Source organism: Bombina bombina, chromosome 5 (assembly GCF_027579735.1).
Source record: "Bombina bombina isolate aBomBom1 chromosome 5, aBomBom1.pri, whole genome shotgun sequence".
NCBI lineage: Eukaryota > Metazoa > Chordata > Amphibia > Anura > Bombinatoridae > Bombina > Bombina bombina.
In genome coordinates this window covers 55,698,054-55,715,088 of record NC_069503.1, presented here as the reverse complement: position 1 = coordinate 55,715,088, position 17,035 = coordinate 55,698,054, and the positions used below count along the sequence as shown (strand labels likewise).

Sequence of the window (17,035 nt, the reverse complement as noted above, 5' to 3'; positions counted from 1 at the left end):
ATAGACCATACAAAAACAGCAAACTAACATATAATGCACAGTGGTACGTTGAAAGAAAATATTTGCAAATGCAAGTGACAATAATGAAAATGAATATACAAAACTGAAAAAGATGAAGTTAGGCATAAGCAATGTGTAATATAAACTCCCTAAAGCCTGCCTAATCAAACATAGAAAAAACAGATAAGTAATAGACATATAAACATATGAATTGAAAAACGCCAAAAATGCCAGTTGTTGAAATGCACAACTATATAATAATGCTGTGAATGTGACAGACAAGTACCAATTTAGATTGTGTAAAAATACCTATGTGTCAAACTACTTTGAACAACAGACTCTCGAACAAAACAACTGTAGTTAATATACATAACGTTTCATTATTGAAAACAAAACATGTTAATGAACTGACAGCTTTTTCTCTCTCTTTTTTTCTCTCTCTTTTTTTTTTCTCTCTTTTTTTTCTCTTTTTTTTTCTCTCTTTTTTTTCTCTCTTTTTTTTCTCTTTCTTTTTTTTTTTCTCTCTTTTTTTCTCTCTCTCTCTTTTTTTTTCCTCTCTCTCTCGATCTCTCTTTTTTTTTCTCTCTTTTTTTCTCTCTCTCTTTTTTTCTCTCTCTCTTTTTTTCTCTCTCTTCCATCAACTAGGGATGCAGCGATATTTCGGCCGCAGAAACGTTTCGGCAGAAAATGGCTTTTTTCGATTTTAGTTTTTTGCTTGTTATTTTCGGTAAAATTATTGTGTAGCATGTTTCAAATTTGATTCTAGCCTACAGCTGCTGTTTGAGTTTGTTACTTGACTTACTGTTTTGGCTGAAAATTTATGTTGGGTTTTTGTTTTTTTTTTTCTTGGTAAAATTATTATGTAGCATATTATTTTAAGATCTTTTTCCTTCTTCATATAAGGAGAGTCCACAACTGCATTCCACCAGGAGGCGGCAAAGACACCCCAGCTAAAGGCTTAAATACGTCCCCCACTTCCCTCATCAACCCCAGTCATTCTTTGCCTTTCGTCACAGGAGGTTGGCAGAGAAGTGTCAGAAGATTTTGGAGTAATTCCTAGGAAGGGTATCTACCCTTTGATATGGGACTGGAGTTTTGTCAGCCTCTCAGTGAGAGCATTGATGAAGGTTAGGGTCTGGAGATGCAAGTAGAGTCTATTCTGCGGAACCATCCAGACTCAGATTAAAGGGACAGTCTACACCAGAATTTTTATTGTTTTACAAGATTGATAATCCCTTTATTACCCACTCCCCAGTTTTGCATAACCAACACAGTTATATTAATATACTTTTAACCTCTGTGATTATCTTGTATTTAAGCCTCTGCAAACTGCCCCTCTCAGTTCTTTTGACAGACTTGTAGTTTAGCCAATCAGTGCCTGCTCCCAGATAACTTCACGTGCATGAGCACAGTGTTATCTATATGAAAAACATGAACTAACACCCTCTAGTGGTGAAAAACTGTTAAAATGCATTCTGAAAAGAGGTGGCCTTCAAGGTCTAAGAAATTGGCATAGGAACCTCCTAGGTTAAGCTTTCAACTAAGAATACCAAGAGAACAAAGCAAATTTGGTGATAAAAGTAAATTGGAAAATTGTTTAAAATTACATGCCCTATCTGAAGCATAAAAGTTTATTTTGGACTAGACTGTCCCTTTAATAGACTGTCCCTTTAACAGCTCCTTAGCAATCAGTGTTGACGAGTTTCACTGCCTGCTTTTTCTCACTCAAGTCAATGTCAGGAGCGACGCTACAAGACTGTCACACTTGAAAGGCTGTGTTTATGTTCCACAGCATGGATTCTGGTAAGATCGTTTTGATTTTAACACACATGTATAAAAAGACGCTAGAAGACAGGGTCACAGTGTGACTCCTTTATCTTTATGTAATCAAGGGTTAATATATCTCCTGAGGGGGATTATTGAACAGTAGGGTTTAATCATATTTGTTTTGTGATTTATGCTGCTTTATGTGTGAGATGTTTTTGGCTGTTTTGCAACATACAGGTCGCTCTTTTACTGTGAAAGTTGTGCAGTTTATACGCTGGGCACACTTTCTTTCTAGGGCAGGGGTGGTCCTGCTTTATGCACCATGTGACCGGGTGTGGTCAAGGTTTCCTATTCCTGACCGAGTGGCTATGGAGAGGAGCAAATTTTCTCAACACTGTCTGGGTCATAGGAGGTGGTGAGTGCCTCAGCCATTGAGGGTATAGGTGCCAGTTTTTTCTCTTTGTTTTAAAAAAAAACCAAGATTTAAAGAGTGCTGGAGGATTCTGAGATTAGAGGGGTATCCCTCTACTACAGAATCTGATACTTGTGTATATTGTGAGGAGGCCCGTTTAGCCAGCCTGCTCAAATATGTTCCATATGCCGCAATAAGCCGTTTTCTTCATTTAATGTTTAGATGTTAGATGCCACTAAGCCTTCCGTCTCTGAGGACGCTTCTTCCCATGAGGTGTGTCCCCTACATTCATCTGATCCTACACATGCAGCTTCCCCTTGCACCACTAATCCTCCACCTGGAGGGGGCCTTTTTCCACGAGACGTTACTGCGCAATTCTGTATGGTGCTATCTGCAGCCTTCTGCCCTTTACCTAGCACTGCTACGCGCAAACGAATGGTTAATCCATGCACTCCTGCCCAGGGATCATCATGTAAAGTGTTGGTTGCATCCGATCAATCATCTGGGGATGCGGGTCCCTCTGAGGCTTCAGATTATGGACCTTCTGGGTCGCAAACTGCTGATTCTCTTCCTCCGGCAGAGGAAAATCTCACTTTTAGATTTAGAGTTGCTCGTCTGCGCCTTCTTCTAAGGGAGGTTTTGGCGGTTTTGGAGACTTTTGGGGCTGATCTCTTGGTCGAGTCTCAGAATCCTAAATCAGATAGCGAAGTTGATTAAGATGGGTGGGGCAGGATGAAGATCCTCTTCCCCATCATCTAATTCCTTTTAAGATTCCTGGTTCAGGGCTCTATAAGGGGTTGTTATACTCACCTTTTCTTGGCTAGCACTATTTGTGCCCTTGCCTAGAGCTCTTTTATACACAAAGGAAACACTTTAGTTATAAGTATGTTTCATGGGATATTTATTGACAACTTTTGTTGTCTCACTTGCTGGAGCGCTTTTCTAATGAGCAGTCCTTTTCTCGACTCTAGGTGGTTACTCACTCAATATCTTCGAGAGAGAATAGAATTAAGGCCTTGGAGCTGATAATTCTTTTATTTGTAATACTTTGCAGATTACTAGCCCTAAACTGTGGCTTCAGTTTTTTCGTTCTGTTCAGGTCTTGGTTCGCTCTGACAGATATGACCTTTGAACCTCATCTTTTTCTTCTGCTTAAGGGAAAAATTTGATCTGGTTTCTGTTTTCTATGTTTTTTACAGTTGGATGAAAATTCTTTAATTTGTCTTATTCTACTGATGAAGCTCAGCATCAGAGACCTCCGCTACATCAGTTCAAGCCAAGTGTGTTTGGAGACCGGCTCAGTCCTAGACTCGTCCAGCAGAGCAAGCATCTTGCCAAACGTAGGTTGGCATGAGGGCTAGTTCCTGGTCCTATCCGGATTGTGTGGGGACTGACTATAGCTCCTTCAGACGCTTGACTCAGGGACATTTAAGATTCTTGGGTCCTAGAGACTTCAAGTCTCAGCCACCTTTGCGCAAATTCCTTTTCTTTTTCTTGACTTCACAGATAGAGAAAATGAAGCCTTTCTGGAGTGGGTGCGGGTTTGTACTCTTTTAGAGTAATTGTCCCGATGTCTATTGCAGAATGGGCTTTGGGAAACCAATCCTTTACTTCATTGTCCCGTAGAAGGTGGGAACTCTTATCCTAATTGGGATCTTTACTACTTAAAGCTAGTTCTAGCATCTTCTAGTTCCAGAGAGAGGCTAAAAAAATCCCCCCCACCTGTGTTCTAGCTTGGGGTATGACCACTATTGATGAAGGATATCATTCCTTTGCTTTCTTTCGCAGGGAACATTTTGGTTCCTGAGGTTGACATTCTGGACAATGCACTTCCAATTCATTGCTCCTTTGTTTGGTCTAGCTACCTCATCCAGATCTTTTCATGATCTAGGGATTCTTGGCAATGCAAGTATCCAGAAAATGTGGCAGTTTTCCTTTCTGGACAATTCTGGCTCAACCACCACCGTCTTGTCTGTAAGAAGACTATTTGGGTGTTTCACCTGTCTTCCTCGATCCTCAGGGATGGAAGGAAACATTGTTCAGAGTTCTCTGGTATAAAGTGCCAGGGCGGATCCCTGGGTACTATATGAACCTTCATAGACATGAAAACTATTTTTCTGACTAGATGGTGGCAATCATAGCTTTGCCATGTCGTTCCCTCCAGACCTCCTTCTGGCCATCACTGGCTCAGGTTTGGTGGTGACTGTTTTTATGGTGTCGATCATGGACTTCATTCTTTTGCCAGGTCTCATCTCTGACCAATGCTCTGTGAATGCTGAGCCAGGAGAGTGGTGTTGTTTTGAATCTTTTTCAACAGTTTTCCTTAGACCTCCGGTCGAGAGTTCATTCTCTTTTAGGCTTGGTCCAGATCTCCTGTTCCAAGGGACATCCTTCTTAAAAGCATCCCAGGCGATGTTGACTACGTTCACTAGTCCATCAGAATGGAGAAGGTGTGCCAGAAGGCACGGGGAATGTGGGCTCAGGAGGAATGCTCCCTCCTGATTACCTATGGATCTTTGGGCAATCCTTTTTGCTCTGAAGGCTTATCCTACTGGGTTAGTCCCAGTATATATATTCTACCCAGACTAATTTTTCCTCAGTGGTTCAGATATCCATCTGAGGGGTGGGTGACTCCCTAGCAATGAGGGTAGTGTCCCAAGTCTGGGGTGGGCAGAGGCCCACTATTGCTCGTTGTTAATGATCCACACTAAGGGTGTGGTCATCCGGGACGGATGTTATCTGCAGACATTCCCTGTTTGGGGATATGGTCTCTTCATCTGAGGGATTTCAGATGTTGAAGTAGAAGGAGGGCACCGGATAGAGATCTCATGGTGTCTCATCTCGATACAAGTACTCAGTTTGGCTGAGGTGCAGGGATCCTCAGACGGAGCTAATGGAGGCATTAGCAGTGTCTTGGAGGTTCAATTTATGTTTCCCTGTCCACAATTGCCACTCCTTCCTCGAGTGGTGGCTCAATCTAGCGGGAGCAGGTGTCAATGACACTCGTTGCTCCATCGCTGCTGCGAAGGTGTTTCCTGTATTAAGTGGGGATTTCATCTTATCCTCCAATAGGGTTCCTTGTTGCAGGGACCTGCGGGTACATGGCCTTTTCTTCATCATACCTGATTCACTGAAGACTGCTGGATTTTTATGTTTAGTCTTATTCAGAGAGGGTTCCCTGAGAGTGTTATGATACTCTCATTCATGTAAGTCGGTTACTCATCACACCTATCATAAGGTGTGGAGGACCTACTTATTTCTGGAAGAGCGTGTTTTGTCAAGGTTGCCAGGCATTTTTCCTTTCTCCAGGTCAGTCTAGAGAAGGGCCACTTAGCTAGTTCCTTGATGGGACAGTGTTGGCCCTGTCTGTTTTACTGCACAAGATGCTTGCTGAGCTTACGGATGCATAGTCTTTGGTTAAGGCTCTGACTAGTATCAGGCTGGTGTTTAAACCTGATGCTCCTTCTGGGAGCTTAAATCTTGTCCTTAATGTTTTTAACATCATGTATCTTGGAAGGTTAATTTCTTTTGTTTATTGCTCTGCGCGCAGAGTCTCTGTGATTGGTGCCGTGCAATGCATCCCTCCTTATCTGGTGTTTCTTGCTGATAAGGCCGTTCAATGTCCTAGGTTAGGATTTCTTCCTAAGGTTGTGTCGGATTGCACCTTCATCAGGAAGAGATGGTTCCTTCCTTATGTTCTAATCCTTCTTCATCAAAAGAACGTTTTCTGCATAATATGGATGTAGTCATGTCTTGAAATTCTTCAGGCTACGACGGAATTTAGACAAATGTATTATCTGTTTGTCATTGGTTCTGGGAAACGTAGGGGTCAGAGGGCCTCTTCGTCTTCCTTGTATTTTTGTTTGAGGAGTTTTATCCGCTTAGCATGTGACACAATGGGACATAGGCCTCCTCAGAGGATTACGGATCATTCTACGTGAGCAGTGGCTTCCTCTTGGGCCTTCAAAGATGAGGCCTCTATGGATCAGATTTGTAAGGCAAATCTTGTCTTCCGTACATACTTTTTCAAAATTTTACAAGTTTGAGGCTTTTGCTTCTGCTGAAGCAGCCTTCGGGAGAAAGGTTTTGCAGGCTGTGGTGCCTTCAGATTAGGGGCCGCCTCTCCTTTTAACCTCACGTTAGCATTCACTATCCTCTGGAGCTTGGGTATTATTTCCCACAAGTAAGGAATGCAGCTGTGGACTCTCCTTATATTAAGAAGGAAAACATAAATTATGCTTACCAGATTTCCTTTTCTTCTGTATAAGGAGAGTCAACAGCTCCCGCCCGTGTTCTTCAATGGGCGGCCCTAAATTTGTATTTATTCTTCTGGCATCTTTTTCACCCTGATATTTCTCCTACTGTTCCTTGTTCCTATGGCAGAATGACTGGGGGATGAGGGAAGTGGGGGGGAGGTATTTAAGCCTTTGGCTGGGGTGTCTTTGCCTCCTCCTGGTGACCAGGTTCTGTATTTCCCACAAGTAAGCAATGCAGCTGTGGACTCACCCTATACAGAAGGAAAGGAAATTATCTATTAAGCATAATTTATGTTTTTGTACAATTTTAGTGTGTTACTTTCAATAAAAGTGTGGTTATTTTATTTTATCGGCTTGCAATTTTTCAATTCAGATTCATTCATTAAATGGCACAAAGGGTCTTCACTGGAAGCCATATTTTTTTTAAATTAACACTTTTTGTTTTACCAGAGAGTGGCCGCATTGTTTATTATAATTTGTAATTTACACACAGATATGTACTTATTAAATCACACTATAAAGCCTGGGTACATTTACACACAGATGTACTTATTAAATCACACTATAAAGCCTGGGTACATTTGCACACAGATGTACTTATTAAATCACACTATAAAGCCTGGGTACATTTACACACAGATGTACTTATTAAATCACACTATAAAGCCTGGGTACATTTACACACAGATGTACTTATTAAATCACACTATAAAGCCTGGGTACATTTATACACAGATGTAATTATTATATCACACTATAGAGCCTGGGTACATTTACATACAGATGTGTACTTATTAAATCACACTATAAAGCCTGGGTACATTTACACACAGATATGTACTTATTAAATCACACTATAAAGCCTGGGTACATTTACACACAGATGTACTTATTAAATCACACTGTAAAGCCTGGGTGCATTTACACACAGATGTACTTATTAAATCACACTATAAAGCCTGGGTACATTTACACACAGATGTACTTATTAAATCACACTATAAAGCCTGGGTACATTTACACACAGATTTATTTTTTAATCACACTATAAACCCTGAATACATTTACACACAGATGTACTTATTAAATCACACTATAAACCCTGAGTACATTTACACACAAATGTGTACTTATTAAATCACACTATAAAGCCTGGGTAAATTTACACACAGATGTACTTATTAAATCACACTATAAAGCCTGGGTACATTTACACACAGATGTACTTATTAAAGCACACTATAAAGCCTGGGTACATTTACACACAGATATGTACTTATTAAATCACACTATAAAGCCTTGGTACATTTACACACAGATGTATTTTTAAATCACACTATAAAGCCTGGGTACATTTACACACAGATGTACTTATTAAATCACACTATCAAGCCTGGGTACATTTACACACAGATGTGTACTTATTAAATCGCACTATAAAGCCTGGGTACATTTACACACAGATGTATTTATTAAATCACACTATAAAGCATGGGTACATTTACACACAGATGTGTACTTATTAAATCACACTATAAAGCCTGGATACATTACACACAGATGTGTACTTATTAAATCACACTATAAATCCTGGGTACATTTACACACAGATGTATTTATTAAATCACACTATAAAGCATGGGTACATTTACACACAGATGTGTACTTATTAAATCACACTATAAAGCCTGGATACATTTACACACAGATGTGTACTTATTAAATAACACTATAAAGCCTGGATACATTTACACACAGATGTGTACTTATTAAATCACACTATAAATCCTGGGTACATTTACACACAGATGTATTTATTAAATCACACTATAAAGCATGGGTACATTTACACACAGATGTGTACTTATTAAATCACACTATAAAGCCTGGATACATTTACACACAGATGTGTACTTATTAAATTGCACTATAAAGCCTGGGTACATTTACACACAGATGTGTACTTATTAAATCACACTATAAAGCCTGGATACATTTACACACAGATGTGTACTTATTAAATAACACTATAAAGCCTGGGTACATTTACACACAGATGTGTACTTATTAAATCACACTATAAAGCCTGGGTACATTTACACACAGATGTGTACTTATTAAATCACACTATAAAGCCTGGGTACATTTACACACAGATGTACTTATTAAATCATACTTTAAAGCCTGGGTACATTTACACACAGATGTACTTATTAAATCACACTATAAAGCTTGGATACATTTACACACAGATGTACTTATTAAATCACACTATAAAGCCTGGGTACATTTACACACAGATGTGTTCTTATTAAATCACACTATAAATCCTGGGTACATTTACACACAGATGTATTTATTAAATCACACTATAAAGCCTGGGTACATTTACACACAGATGTGTACTTATTAAATCGCACTATAAAGCCTGGATACATTTACACACAGATGTACTTATTAAATCACACTATAAAGCCTGGGTACATTACACACAGATGTACTTATTAAATCGCACTATAGAGCCTGAGTACATTTACACACAGATGTACTTATTAAATCACACTATAAAGCCTGGGTACATTACACACAGATATGTACTTATTAAATCACACTATAAAGCCTGGATACATTTACACACAGATGTACTTATTAAATCACACTATAAAGCCTGGATACATTTACACACAGATGTACTTATTAAATCACACTATAAAGCCTGGATACATTTCTCCAACATAGGTGTGTCCGGTCCATGGCGTCATCCTTACTTGTGGGATATTCTCTTCCCCAACAGGAAATGGCAAAGAGTCCCAGCAAAGCTGGTCACATGATCCCTCCTAGGCTCCGCCCACCCCAGTCATTCTCTTTGCCGTTGTACAGGCAACATCTCCACGGAGATGGTTAAGAGTTTTTTGGTGTTTAAATGTAGTTTTTATTCTTCAATCAAGTGTTTGTTATTTTAAAATAGTGCTGGTATGTACTATTTACTCTGAAACAGAAAAAAGATGAAGATTTGCAAGAGGAAGATGATTTTAGCAGAAGTTACTAAAATCGATTGCTGTTTCCACACAGGACTGTTGAGATGAAGTAACTTCAGTTGGGGGAAACAGTTGCAGACTTTTCTGCCTAAGGTATGACTGGCCATATTTCTAACAAGACTTTGTAATGCTGGAAGGCTGTCATTTCCCCTTATGGGGACCGGTAAGCCATTTTCTTAGTTAAATAAAAGAATAAAGGGCTTCATAAGGGCTTATAAAACTGGTAGACATTTTTCAGGGCTAAAACGATTGCTTTGCTAGGCATATTTTGCAGATTCTAACTATTAATCTTGGGGATTGTTTAGAAAAACGGCAGGCACTGTGTTGGACACCTTTTTCAGATGGGGGCCTTTTCTAGTTATAGACAGAGCCTCATTTTCACGCCACTAATGCACAGTTGTTTTTGGAGAGCAAGGCATGCAGATGCATGTGTGAGGAGCTAAGAATCACTGAAAAAGCATATAGAAGGCGTCATTTGGTATCGTATTCCCCTCTGGGCTTGGTTGGGTCTCAGCAAAGCATATAGCTGGGACTGTATAGGGGTTAAATGTAAAAACGGCTCCGGTTCCGTTAATTTAAGGGTTAAAGCTCTGAATTTTGGTGAATTTTGAACAATTCCTTCATACTTTTTCACATATTCAGTAATAAAGTGTTTTCAGTTTGAAATTTAAAGTGACAGTAACGGTTTTATTTAAAACGTTTTTTGTGCTTTGTTGACAAGTTTAAGCCTGTTTAACATGTCTGTACCATCAGATAAGCTATGTTCTATATGTATGAAAGCCAAGGTGTCTCCACATTTAAATTTATGTGATAATTGTGCCATAGTGTCCAAACAAAGTAAGGACAGTAATGCCTCAGATAATGATATTGCCCAAGATGATTCCTCAAATGAGGGGAGTAAACATGATACTACATCATCCCCTTCTGTGTCTACACCAGTTTTGCCCACACAAGAGGCCCCTAGTACATCTAGTGCGCCAATTCTTATTACCATGCAACAATTAACGGCTGTAATGGATAACTCTATAGCAAACATTTTATCCAAAATGCCTACTTATCAGAGAAAGCGCGATTGCTCTGTTTTAAACACTGAAGAGCAAGAGGACGCTGATAATGACTGTTCTGACATACCCTCACACCAATCTGAAGGGGCCATGAGGGAGGTTTTGTCTGAGGGAGAAATTTCAGATTCAGGAAAAATTTCTCAACAAGCTGAACCTGATGTTGTGACATTTAAATTTAAATTAGAACACCTCCGCGCACTGCTTAAGGAGGTATTATCTACTCTGGATGATTGTGACAATTTGGTCATTCCAGAGAAATTATGTAAGATGGACAAGTTCCTAGAGGTTCCGGTGCCCCCCGATGCTTTTCCTATACCCAAGCGGGTGGCGGACATAGTAAATAAAGAGTGGGAAAGGCCCGGCATACCCTTTGTCCCCCCCCTATATTTAAGAAATTATTTCCTATAGTCGACCCCAGAAAGGACTTATGGCAGACAGTCCCCAAGGTCGAGGGGGCGGTTTCTACTCTAAACAAACGCACTACTATTCCTATCGAAGATAGTTGTGCTTTCAAAGATCCTATGGATAAGAAATTAGAGGGTTTGCTTAAAAAGATTTTTGTTCAGCAAGGTTACCTTCTACAACCAATTTCATGCATTGTTCCTGTCACTACGGCAGCGTGTTTCTGGTTCGAGGAACTAGAAAAATCGCTCAATAAAGAATCTTCGTATGAGGAGGTTATGGACAGAGTTCAAGCACTTAAATTGGCTAAGTCTTTTATTTTAGATGCCGCTTTGCAATTAGCTAGATTAGCGGCGAAAAATTCAGGGTTTGCTATCGTGGCGCGCAGAGCGCTTTGGCTAAAGTCTTGGTCAGCGGATGTGTCTTCCAAGACAAAATTGCTTAACATCCCGTTCAAGGGCAAAACATTATTTGGACCTGATTTGAAAGAGATTATTTCAGACATCACTGGGGGAAAGGGCCACGCCCTCCCACAGGATAGGTCGTTTAAGGCTAAAGGTAAGCCTAATTTTCGTCCCTTTCGCAGAAACGGACCAGTCTCTAATTCTACTTCCTCTAAGCAAGAGGGTAATACTTCACAACCCAAACCAGCCTGGAGACCAATGCAAGGCTGGAACAAGGGTAAGCAGGCCAAGAAGCCTACCACTGCTACCAAATCAGCATGAAGGGTTGGCCCCCGATCCGGGACCGGATCTGGTGGGGGGCAGACTTTCTCTCTTTGCTCAGGCTTGGGCAAGAGATGTTCAGGATCCTTGGGCGCTAGAAATAGTTTCTCAAGGTTATCTCCTGGAATTCAAGGAACTACCCCCAAGGGGAAGGTTCCACAGGTCTCAATTATCTTCAAACCAAATAAAAAGACAGGCATTCTTACATTGTGTAGAAGACCTGTTAAAGATGGGAGTGATTCATCCTGTTCCAATAAGAGAACAAGGGATGGGTTTTTATTCCAACCTGTTCATAGTTCCCAAAAAAGAGGGAACATTCAGACCAATTTTGGATCTCAAGATCCTAAACAAATTTCTCAGGGTTCCATCGTTCAAAATGGAAACTATTCGAACGATACTACCTACTATCCAGGAAAATCAATTTATGACTACCGTGGATTTAAAGGATGCGTACCTACATATTCCTATCCACAAGGAACATCATCAGTTCCTAAGGTTCGCTTTTCTGGACAAGCATTACCAGTTTGTGGCACTTCCATTCGGATTAGCCACTGCTCCAAGAATTTTCACAAAGGTACTAGGGTCCCTTCTAGCGGTTCTAAGACCAAGGGGCATTGCAGTAGTACCTTACTTGGACGACATCCTGATTCAAGAGTCGTCTCTGTCAAAAGCAAAGGCTCATACGGACATCGTCCTAGCCTTTCTCAGATCTCACGGATGGAAGGTGAACATAGAAAAAAGTTCTCTGTCCCCGTCAACAAGAGTTCCCTTCTTGGGAACAATAATAGATTCCTTAGAAATGAGGATTTTTCTGACAGAGGTCAGAAAATCAAAAATTCTAAGCTCTTGTCAAGTACTTCATTCTATTCTTCGTCCTTCCATAGCGCAGTGCATGGAAGTAATAGGATTGATGGTTGCAGCAATGGACATAGTTCCTTTTGCACGAATTCATCTAAGGCCATTACAACTGTGCATGCTCAGACAGTGGAATGGGGATTATACAGACTTGTCTCCGACGATTCAAGTAGATCAAAAGACCAGAGATTCACTCCGTTGGTGGCTGACCCTGGACAATCTGTCACAGGGAATGAGCTTCTGCAGACCAGAGTGGGTCATTGTCACGACCGACTCCAGTCTGGTGGGCTGGAGCGCGGTCTGGGAACCCCTGAAAGCTCAGGGTCTATGGTCTCGGGAAGAATCTCTTCTCCCGATAAACATTCTGGAACTGAGAGCGATATTCAATGCTCTCAAAGCTTGGCCTCAACTAGAAAAGGCCAAATTCATAAGGTTTCAATCAGACAACATGACGACTGTTGCATATATCAATCATCAGGGGGGAACAAGGAGTTCCCTGGCGATGGAAGAAGTGACCAAAATAATTCAATGGGCGGAGGATCACTCCTGCCACTTGTCTGCAATCCACATCCCAGGAGTGGAAAATTGGGAAGCGGATTTTCTGAGTCGTCAGTCTTTCCATCCGGGGGAGTGGGAACTCAATCCGGAAATCTTTGCCCAAATAACTCAATTATGGGGCATTCCAGACATGGATCTGATGGCGTCTCGTCAGAACTTCAAGGTTCCTTGCTACGGGTCCAGATCCAGGGATCCCAAGGCGACTCTAGTAGATGCACTAGTAGCACCTTGGACCTTCAACCTAGCTTATGTATTCCCACCGTTTCCTCTCATTCCCAGGCTGGTAGCCAGGATCAATCAGGAGAGGGCTTCGGTGATCTTGATAGCTCCTGCGTGGCCACGCAGGACTTGGTATGCAGACCTGGTGAATATGTCATCGGCTCCACCATGGAAGCTACCTTTGAGACAGGACCTTCTTGTTCAAGGTCCATTCGAACATCCGAATCTGGTTTCCCTCCAACTGACGGCTTGGAGATTGAACGCTTGATTTTATCAAAGCGTGGGTTTTCAGATTCTGTAATAGATACTCTGATTCAGGCTAGAAAGCCTGTAACTAGAAAAATTTACCATAAAATATGGAAAAAATATATCTGTTGGTGTGAATCTAAAGGATTCCCATGGAACAAGATAAAAATTCCTAAGATTCTATCCTTTCTACAAGAAGGTTTGGAGAAAGGATTATCTGCAAGATCTCTGAAGGGACAGATCTCTGCTTTATCTGTTTTACTTCACAAAAGGCTGGCAGCTGTGCCAGATGTTCAAGCATTTGTTCAGGCTCTGGTTAGAATCAAGCCTGTTTACAGACCTTTGACTCCTCCCTGGAGTCTAAATCTAGTTCTTTCAGTTCTTCAAGGGGTTCCGTTTGAACCCTTACATTCCGTAGATATTAAGTTATTATCTTGGAAAGTTTTGTTTTTGGTTGCAATTTCTTCTGCTAGAAGAGTTTCAGAGTTATCTGCTCTGCAGTGTTCTCCGCCCTATCTGGTGTTCCATGCAGATAAGGTGGTTTTGCGTACTAAGCCTGGTTTTCTTCCGAAAGTTGTTTCCAACAAAAATATTAACCAGGAGATAGTTGTACCTTCTTTGTGTCCGAATCCAGTTTCAAAGAAGGAACGTTTGTTACACAATTTGGACGTAGTCCGTTCTCTAAAATTCTATTTAGAGGCTACTAAGGATTTCAGACAAACATCTTCCTTGTTTGTTGTTTATTCTGGTAAAAGGAGAGGTCAAAAAGCGACTTCTACCTCTCTTTCCTTTTGGCTTAAAAGCATTATCCGATTGGCTTATGAGACTGCCGGACGGCAGCCTCCTGAAAAAATCACAGCTCACTCCACTAGGGCTGTGGCTTCCACATGGGCCTTCAAGAACGAGGCTTCTGTTGACCAGATATGTAAGGCAGCGACTTGGTCTTCACTGCACACTTTTGCCAAATTTTACAAATTTGATACTTTTGCTTCTTCGGAGGCTATTTTTGGGAGAAAGGTTTTGCAAGCTGTGGTGCCTTCCGTTTAGGTGACCTGATTTGCTCCCTCCCTTCATCCGTGTCCTAAAGCTTTGGTATTGGTTCCCACAAGTAAGGATGACGCCGTGGACCGGACACACCTATGTTGGAGAAAACAGAATTTATGCTTACCTGATAAATTACTTTCTCCAACGGTGTGTCCGGTCCACGGCCCGCCCTGGTTTTTTTAATCAGGTCTGATGAATTATTTTCTCTAACTACAGTCACCACGGTATCATATGATTTCTCCTATATATATTTCCTCCTGTCCGTCGGTCGAATGACTGGGGTGGGCGGAGCCTAGGAGGGATCATGTGACCAGCTTTGCTGGGACTCTTTGCCATTTCCTGTTGGGGAAGAGAATATCCCACAAGTAAGGATGACGCCGTGGACCGGACACACCGTTGGAGAAAGTAATTTATCAGGTAAGCATAAATTCTGTTTTACACACAGATGTACTTATTAAATCACACTATAAAGCCTGGATACATTTACACACAGATGTACTTATTAAATCACACTATAAAGCCTGGATACATTTACACACAGATGTACTTATTAAATCACACTATAAAGCCTGGATACATTTACACACAGATGTACTTATTAAATCACACTATAAAGCCTGGATACATTTACACACAGATGTACTTATTAAATCCCACTATAAAGCCTGGATACATTTACACACAGATATGTACTTATTAAATCACACTATAAAGCCTGGATACATTTACACACAGATGTACTTATTAAATCACACTATAATGCCTGGGTACATTACACACAGATGTACTTATTAAATCACACTATAAAGCCTGGGAACATGTACACACAGAAGAAGAAGCAGTGCTCCCCAATCTTCATTCTTTGGGCGAGATGTGTTGGATCCCTAAAATATACAGACCAACAACATGCACCACCAACTACTATGTAGCAAGCACACTCAAAACATGGGGCAAAACCATCCAATTAAATTGCATAATCTCAAGCCAAATATCCCCTCTCACCCGACTCTGGGGACACCCATTGTTCCTCCAGCCCGAATAGACACAATCTCCATAACCGATCAATTACAACAACTATCAATATCTTCACTGTTTAAAGACGGACATTTCAGAACACAAAATGACTTACAACATATAGGAACACCTTTTCACAAATGGTTTGTTTATCTTCAAATTCGTCACGCAATCCAAATAAATCCACATAAGCTAAATTTCGTTAGACCTATCACACCATTTGAATCCTTATATATTAAATTATAGTATGCTTAGAGGCTGCTTCCCAACACATAAACCCCTATGCATAACTAAGTGGGAAAATGAACTGCAAGAAACATTTACAGAAGAACAATGAAGCAAATTCTTTAAATTGGCTAAGAAAGCATCCATCTCCCCAATCATTGTAGATCTTAACTACAAAATCATATCAAGATGGTACCTCACACCCCGCCGACTCCACAGTATCTTCAGTGGTGCCTCCTCACTGTGTTGGAGACATTGCAGTGAAATAGGCACTCTCCCATATCTGGTGGCATTGCCCTCAGATAAAAACATTTTGGGAAAACATCACCTTACACATTAACTCAATATTAGGCACAACACTTGAACTTTGCCCTTCCATAATACTTCTCGTTGACCTCCCCCAAATCCCCTGTCTGTATCATAGGAGATTGTTACAATGTATGATAAATTGTGCCAAGAGATTTAATACCTAGATTTTTTAAAAAATCAACAACACCCACCTTACAAATGTGGCTAAAGGAAGTGATCATGTTCTCTCTTAGGAAAAAATCCACTACTGCTTTCAAGGTAAAGCTGATTTTATCTTAGGTTATATTGTTGTTTTCTGGTCCCATATAAATATGATGTCTAACAAATACCTTTGACACAAAACCTTCTCATCTCCCCCTCCTCCCCTTCTTTAACTTATTTCCTCTCCTACTTTTCACCCTCTTTATAAATATCCTTCATTTCTTTACGGTCACATGACTATGCTGATTATAGTGCCTCTAATTTATGTTATCAACAGTGACTAATTTGTATTTATATTTTATTTTCACTATATTCCACAAATGTTATGTACTAATTTTATTCATGTGTTCATTTTTGAAAAACTCAATAAAAACAATTTAATTAAAAAAAAATAACTGTTTGCTGTTTGTAATTTATTTCCATTATCAAATTGTACACAGCCTTTTAAATGACCTGTTTTGAGGCACCGGCTCCTACTTGGCATATGCAGAAGTTCACATTATATAAAAATATGTGTCTGTTATTGGCTGATAGCTGTCACATGGCAAAGGTGCAGAACTACATTTATCAGAAAACAATTTACTATGACTTTAAAAAGAGAAGTAGATTTTATTGCATTGTATTTTTATTATGCATTTGTTGATTTTGTAATTCTATATGTTATGGTCCTTTTAAATGGACTGAATTTGCCAAAAGAACA

At 40.3% G+C, this 17,035-nt stretch overlaps 1 protein-coding gene across 1 annotated transcript in view; it reads left to right on the top strand.

Annotated features, from left to right (window-relative positions):
* Positions 1-17,035, top strand: part of LOC128659834 (gastrula zinc finger protein XlCGF26.1-like) — a 29,773-nt gene that overhangs the window by 8,530 nt on the left and 4,208 nt on the right. The window lies entirely within an intron of this gene.